Genomic DNA, 8,330 nt, shown 5'->3' on the forward strand with positions numbered 1-8,330 from the left:
GAAGAATGTCACTTATCTTGCTTTACAGATTTATTTTTATTTTTAATTGTGTTGTGTGTGTGCGTGTGTGTGTGTCCAGGTAGCTATGGAGGCTAGCAGGTTCACAGAGAGGTCATAAGCATGAGTTCCCTTGGAACTGGAGTTGCAGCAGTTGTGAGTCTCCCAGTGTCGGTCCTAGGGACTGAACTAGGCTTTCGGTAAGAACAGCACATTCTTCACCGCTGAGCCACGTCTCCAGCTCTGTCAGTCTCACTGTCAATCAAAAGCTGCAAATTATTGATTTGTGATGAAAGTGTGTGAAAAACCAAGACAGTTGGAAGGCTGAGCCTCCCTTACAAACGCTCTTGAAAATTAAGAATACTCATCTAGCGATCCCGTGAACAATATGACATCAAAGCTGACTTTGTTCCTATCTGGGCAATGTCTCATTGCACAGATAGAAAATCAAACCACTGCTGTGTTCCTTTCAGCCTGTGAAAGAGCAAGACCCCGATACTGTCTATTTAAAAAAAAAAAAAACTTCAAAAGGTAAAGAAAAATTTGAAACCAACAGAGGTTGGTTTCCTGAAGTTTGAGGCAGGAAAGCATCTCCATGACATTAAAAGCATCAGCTGAAGCATCGAGTGCTGGTACAGAAGCTGCACTGGGTTATCCTGGAGGTCTAGCTAAGGCTATCTGCAAAAGTGGCTATACTAGACAAAGCCCCAAAAGGCCAAATACAGCAGCCTTGGATTCAGTCATGATGTCTACGTCCTTCATGATTAAAAAGACTTCAATGCGTGCCTTGAAAGCTTCAAAGAACAGGCAAATCACCTGGAGCTGGTGACTCTGGGAACCATCCTCATGTACTATTGAAAGCTCAGGGCCTTTTAGAATGATATGAACTGTACTTGATTCCTGACTTGTAAGGAGAACAATAAAACCTGGATGACAATGTTTGCTAACCACCTTATTTACTGAATATTCTTTTTTAAAAGTTTCTTCATTTTAAAAAACATTTTAATACAATGTATATAATGAAATATCTACCTCTACTTCCCCTTCAAATTCTTCATTATCTACCTAACATGACCTCTCCCAACTTCATATTTAAAAAATATTTTATGTTAGTGTGTGCGTGCATGTGTGTGCTGTCAGATTACCACTTTGGAGTTACAGGAGCTGGAGTTACAGGCAGTTGTGAACTGCTTTACGTGGGCCCTGAAAACCAAACTCAGGTCCCTGCAAGAGCAACTCATATTTTTAGCTGTGTAGCCATGTACGTCTCTGTTTTCAATAACCTGCTAAGTCTGGCTAGAGCCACCCGTATGTGTGTCGTTGTGGGGCCATCCACTAAAATGTGAAGGACCTATCAGAGGCGACCTTTTCAATAAATCAGGATTTCCTCTTCTCCAGCATCTTCTCATTGTCAAGGACAATGAGTATTGGATGGGCTTGGAGATAATCCTCCCTATGAATGTCACAGATTGGCTAACATGATATTGTGTAAGCCTCATGCCAGTAAACACAGTCACTGTGAAAACATGATTGTGATAGTTGTGTTGTGTCCAGAAGGTAGACCGTCGAAGCATCCCTTCCCCCCTTACTCAGTTTCTTACATTTTTTGGTCCCATCTTCTGTGATATTGCCCAAACTTTGTCGGTGATGGATGAATGCAGATATCCTGTATAGGGCTAATCACGGAGTTTCTCGTTGACTAGTTATGCATCTTTCCATAGACTGCTGCTTGCTGCAAAATGAAGATTTTCTAATTGAGGTTAAGATCACTCTGGGATTATAGATACAATCAGAAACATTTAGCAAGTCCGGCGGTGGCGACTTGGACGGCTGAAGGAAGATGGGTCAAAGTCAGAGTGGTGGCCATGGTCCTGGGGGTGGCAAGAAGGATGACAAGGACAAGAAAAAGAAATACGAACCTCCTGTCCCAACTAGAGTGGGGAAAAAGAAGAAGAAAACAAAGGGACCAGATGCTGCCAGCAAACTGCCACTGGTAACACCTCACACCCAGTGTCGCCTGAAATTACTGAAACTAGAGAGAATAAAAGACTATCTTCTCATGGAGGAGGAGTTCATTAGAAACCAGGAACAGATGAAACCGTTAGAAGAAAAGCAAGAGGAGGAGAGATCAAAAGTGGATGATCTCAGGGGGACCCCCATGTCTGTAGGAACCCTGGAAGAGATCATTGATGATAACCACGCCATTGTGTCCACATCTGTGGGCTCAGAACACTACGTCAGCATCCTGTCATTTGTAGACAAGGATCTGCTGGAACCAGGCTGTTCAGTCCTGCTCAACCACAAGGTGCATGCTGTGATCGGGGTGCTAATGGATGACACGGATCCTCTGGTCACAGTGATGAAGGTGGAAAAGGCCCCCCAGGAAACCTACGCAGATATTGGGGGACTGGACAACCAGATCCAGGAAATTAAGGAGTCTGTGGAGCTCCCCCTTACCCATCCTGAGTATTATGAAGAAATGGGGATAAAGCCCCCTAAGGGGGTGATTCTCTACGGTCCGCCAGGAACAGGTAAAACTCTATTGGCCAAAGCAGTAGCGAACCAAACTTCAGCCACTTTCTTGCGAGTGGTTGGCTCAGAACTTATTCAGAAGTACCTAGGTGACGGGCCCAAGCTCGTTCGGGAGCTCTTCCGGGTTGCTGAAGAACATGCACCATCCATCGTGTTCATTGATGAAATTGAAGCCATTGGGACCAAAAGATACGATTCAAACTCTGGAGGTGAGAGAGAAATTCAGCGAACAATGTTGGAACTGTTGAACCAGTTGGATGGATTTGATTCCAGGGGAGATGTAAAAGTTATCATGGCCACAAACCGAATAGAAACTTTGGATCCAGCACTTATCAGACCAGGCCGCATTGACCGAAAGATCGAGTTCCCCCTGCCTGATGAGAAGACCAAGAAGCGCATCTTCCAGATTCACACAAGCAGGATGACGCTTGCTGACGACGTGACCTTGGATGACTTGATCATGGCAAAGGATGACCTCTCTGGGGCTGACATCAAGGCAATCTGTACAGAAGCTGGCTTGATGGCCTTGCGGGAACGCAGAATGAAAGTAACAAATGAAGACTTCAAAAAATCTAAAGAGAATGTTCTTTATAAAAAACAAGAAGGCACCCCTGAGGGCCTGTATCTCTAGTGACCCATCGTCCTCTTCAGGGATGGGAAGCTGCCCCAAGGAGTCTGTTTTCCAGTCAATTTTTGCTAGTAGAAAGCCTGTACCCTGGAGGATGCTGTGCGGGCTGTCTCCATCTGTTGTTGGTCATTGTGCCGTGCTGCTCTCTGCTCCCAATAAAGGATTGTCCTGGTTTGCTTCCTAAAAAAAAAAAAAAAAACATTTAGCAAAATGCAGTAGCAGGCTCTTCCATAGAACCTATGACCTCCTCAGCCATGGGCATTTGACTAGGATTGCAATACATGGCATAAAATTACCTCCTTTGGAACAGGTCTCAGATCCAATCAGAAAGCAGTTGTTTGCTCCATCAGAGTCATGCCACTGTTGCTCTAATGAGCACATGGTGCCTGGAGGATTGATACTGTAGAATGCACTATCTATCAGTGGGTAAAATAACTGATATCTTTCTTCTCAGAAGCTTCTTTAGCATTTTTTAGCACAGTAAACACTAGCCAGAATGGAGGAAATGTCCTATCCTACTGAGACTGATTTTTCTATGTCCTGCAGCCAAAGTGCGCAACAGGGTCTTAGAATGTACTTATGGTAGCTAACGAAGGACTGTGGTAATATCCTGTGTTGTTGTAGACCTCTGAGGCCTCCCTGACTAATAACTCTTAGGGAAGTGTCCATGCTTTGCGTTGCAATTTCCATTTAATAGCCCATGTCCTGTGGTAGTGATATTATCCCCCACCCTGGCATGGTAATTCCATTTGAACTTTTCAAAATCGACCCTTGAAAATAGCATATTAACTAGTTTGTTTCCACAAACATTTCCAAGCATCTTTAGTTTTCAATTAGACCCACCCGCTACCCTGTCTTCCTTTTTCCATTTTTATGGTTTGAAAAAGTAAGAGTTATGTGTTCCAGCTCTGCTTTTAGCAGACCAGGATATCAGCATGAAACCTTTTCCTTCAAATTCCACAACCACCATCAGGATATGGTCTCCATATTCCATCTCAGACATCGACCAGCGTTTTTTTAAAAGGTTGGTTAGAGTATGGTGATGGAAGAAGGTAGTTGATTTATTTTAAATGCAGATCCACCAGGTTCTACTCATGTTTGCACAGTCAGTAAATTAATTCTCATTCAGTGTCATGGCAGGTAACAGTGCTGGGGTCTGCATTTGAATAAGCAATCTAGTTGATTCTAACAAAAGAGGTTGAGTAAAGCTATATCAAGGGGCATCCCATCCTGTTCCAATCCTGTATCAAGCTCCGTTTTAGCCAATGGTCTGTTTCTTTCCACATTTACCATTAGACAATGAGAGTGGAGCTCAAGCTACCCCGTTTCCATTTTTAGACCACTCTTGACATCCCAAGAAGCTGTTTTGGACTTTGAACTTTGAACTTGTCAGTTACCCCCCCACACACACACCTACTTTATCATGAACTATCTCTAACATTATAAATATATTTACATAAAAGGGTCCTTCGCAGAGAGACAAAATATAGTTTAGATTAATTTCTTAATCAAACAGCCAAAGATTCATTTTCTCCTCCTAGGAGGAGATGCTTCCTACACAGGAAGAGCCTCGTTTAAATCAACACCTGGGGTAAAAGCTCACTGTTCTAGTGAGCCTGAGACCCCAACATGCCCCCCATCAGCCTTTCCCCAGGTTCTGCTTATCAGCAGCACTGGCATCTACTGCCAGAAATTGTTCCAGAAGTGTTACAAATCAATCCCCAAACCTCTCTCCTGATTTCATCCTTTCTTCTCTGAATGGCTGCAGTTGTCTGCTGGCTGCCTCCCCACGGCCACCCTTCAAATCTATTTCTGTGAAGACTGAATTTAGGTCTGGTCCCCCAACCCTGCTTTCATCCTTGGGGGCTCCCTGCTGCCAGTGAGATGAAGTTTCAGTGCTTCAAGATGGTGACCAAGCTCTCTCAAGTGTAGCACCTGGTTCAGTCTGTCCATCTCGTCCCATCTTTCACTCCCATTATGCCCTGGTTGTACTGAGGTAGTCCTAGTACTTAGTATACTTCCGCACACCAGTTCTTTCTTCCTGAGATTCTTTCTTCATGTTACCTGGTTTATTCCTTTACATTCTTTGAAATGCAAACTACCTTCGTCACTTTGAAGAGTCACCCCTGAGAGCATTAATGGAGCTCAACTCCATTCCTGCATAGCCCCTGCACTTGTTTTTGCGGTGTTTCTCTGAATCCTTGTGTGTCTGGCATTAAATCCTCAAATTGGGGGTGGGTAGAAATTGCTTCTTTTTATTTATCCACAGAAACTACTTGAGCCCTTGGCACATGACAAATGTTCAAGAAAGCAGTTGCTGCACTAAACTTGAGATCTTCTTCCCAAGGTTGAGGATACTAATTAGTATTAACGTGCACAAAAAAGCAGGTGTCCAGGAAGGAACTATAGAGAAAAAATGGCCTTGATAGTCTACCAATGGGGTAATTATTTCTAAATAATTCAGACGAACCGGAGTTGTTCCTGAAAGATGCCCAAACAACCAGTCAGTTCTTTGGAAACGTCAGCCAGTTGGCATCACGGAAACCCAAACATTCAACAAGTCATCCCACTGGGCTAGTGGCATTTCAGCAGGTGTCTGTGAACTACTGATCACTTTTGTTTATTTCTCCTTTCTCCCCCCTTGCCTTTCTTCATACACACAGCAAACCTACGTTGATGTTTCCGCAGCCGTGTGGAAACAGATAAGGAAATGCATGCGCATTTGAGAAAAGACGCTCCGAACCGAGATGATAAACACAGAATCCATGGAAAATCCTACATATGAAAGGGTAAGTTGAACCAAGTTTCTGTGTTGCTGGGGCCCCTTTCAGGTTCTGGACACGTGGCCTCCCTGGCTGAATGGACAGAAAGTCTGAATGTGCAAGGGCAGCTAACAGCAACCCAAACAACACGGCCATTCTTACTCTGCTCAGACCATCGTTTGGAGGGGCCTGCTCGAGGGACGGACTCTACATGCTAAGTAACTCCTATTCTTCATTCATGTTGACTTGATGGCTGGGGCCAGGTGAAGAGACAATTAACCCAAACAGCCGAACTGAACGTGAAGCTTCACTAACGAGGTGGTTTGTTTTCTAAGCCCAGTGGGCATTGTAAGACCCCGAGCGAGTGCCACTTTCTAGAACCGCGTCCTTTATGCAAAGGGAAAATTATTAAAGAAGCTGGGGGTGGGTGGCAAAGGAGCCCTATGTTGGGCTGTTTTCCACCTTTGTTGTGTTGTGTGCTTTCTTGCAGGCGACTTTTGGGCAAATACTGCGTCTTCGGCCAGGAGAAGTTGGCGGAGTACAAAAGGGCTTTTGAAGCAGCGAGTGTAAATTCAGACTCCTTTTCTTCCTTCCTTCCTTCCTTTCTTCGCCTCCTCTCTTCTTCTATGTCTGCAGACCGCTCAGTGGAAATAATAAGCGCCATTGCTTGCCATCCGCCTCCATGAATTACTCAAACATCAAATGCAACTCGAGAAAGGAGGCGTGCTTTATTCTCTTGTGCAAAAGTCTCGCTGCCCATTCTTTATTTACATGTTGGGAAGCTAAGCAAGAGACAGACCATCAACACACACACACACACACACACACACGCACACACACACACACACACGGCCATTAAACAAATTAAAAGGGATGGGACTGACTAACGTGGTACTCTTGGAATCCTCAATTTGATTAGTCTGAGTTTAATACACAAAAGCTGGAGTAGGAGGGGCCAACTGCTCTTTAATAACCTGTACAATTAAATTACGTGGATGAATCTAACTATTCTGTGCTTCTTAACAGAGTCCTATTATCTGATTACTTATAAAAGAAAGTTGTTTCTTCGGCAGCATTTCTGAGCTCGCCCCTGCAAGGCTCACTGTGGTTGATTTATATTTTAATGGATGTTTTTTTCCCCTTTCTGGAACTGTTTTTCTGTGTTTTTTTTTCTGTGCTTTTTCTTAAAAATTTTTCAAATAGTTTTAGCTTCTTGGGAACTCTTATCTTTCGGCCATCTTCAAATCTGGGTTCAGGAAAGGTAGTGTAATTAGGAAAGGCTTGGGTAGCTGTTGGGTAGTACATTTGGGGTGAGCATTGCTTAATTGTCTTAATGCATTTCAGAATGTGGAGAGCATCTTGCTCGTTTCTTTATAGGGAAGGCACTCTGATTCATGACTCATGAGGTCTGGAGATTGGACAGATGGCTCTCTGGCTAAGGATACATAATGCTTTTTCAGAGGATCAAGTTTTGGTTCCCAACTTCCAAGTTCAGTACCTCCTGTAACTCCTGCTCCAGGTGATCTGAGGCATCTAACCACCATAGACACACACACACACACACACACACACACAAAGACACACATCAATAATAACGGTGATGATGATTATTATGATGATGATAAATCTTTAAAAGGATTGAGGTACACCACTAAACAGTAAAGGACTATTGTGTCAGAAACTAGAATTTTCTAGGAATCAGGCTGTTATGTCATGCTTATTTCTCTCTGTGGGTGTTGCTTGTTTTAGACGGAGTCTTGCTCTTTGCTCAAGTTGACTTCAAACCCACAATCCTGTGTCAGCCTGCTGTACAGTCAAGATCATAGAATTATGGGCATTCAGAACAGCACCTGGATTGCACATTGCTATTCTTTTATGAGGAGAGTATGTCTGTCTATCTAAGGATTTTTTTTTCTCCTCCATGGTTGGAATAGAACTCAAGCCATCACATATTAAGAGTAAAATCTAACATCTCCATCCCTCCAATAATTCTTTAAAGAAATGTGTCTTTGGTGGACTTTACTTAAAAGTCACAGTGCAGGCAAATGCTGTCCTAATTGAAGAATATATAGTTCAGGGAATATCCGCCAGGTGACAGGGTGGTGGAGTAAAACTTGAACAAATGTCACAGATACAAAGTGTGGAAGAATATTCTTCCTGCTAGCTTCTACTGCAACTGTTACTGCTAGCTTCTACTGCAACTGTTACTGCTAGCTTCTACTGCAACTGTTGCTGGGCTTGAGCTGCTCTTAGAAAATCAGAACTACTTGTTTCTGCCCCAAGTACAGATAGGCAAAGACTAGTGGATTATGGGGGATCACTGTCAGATGCAGACAGTGGCAGCTTCTTGCTGGCAATGAAGTCTGAGATTTTGATATGGTCTTTCCACTCGGCTGTCAGATCGTACTTTG

The 8,330-nt window shown here is 43.6% G+C and overlaps 1 pseudogene; it reads left to right on the forward strand.

The window, feature by feature from the left end:
* The first annotated feature begins 1,811 nt into the window (after positions 1–1,811).
* LOC114629916 lies at positions 1,812–3,342 on the forward strand (annotated as a pseudogene).
* The last annotated feature ends 4,988 nt before the right edge of the window (positions 3,343–8,330 follow it).

Source organism: Grammomys surdaster, unplaced genomic scaffold (genome assembly GCF_004785775.1).
Source record: "Grammomys surdaster isolate TR1022 unplaced genomic scaffold, NIH_TR_1.0 322, whole genome shotgun sequence".
In the NCBI taxonomy this organism is placed as follows: domain Eukaryota; kingdom Metazoa; phylum Chordata; class Mammalia; order Rodentia; family Muridae; genus Grammomys; species Grammomys surdaster.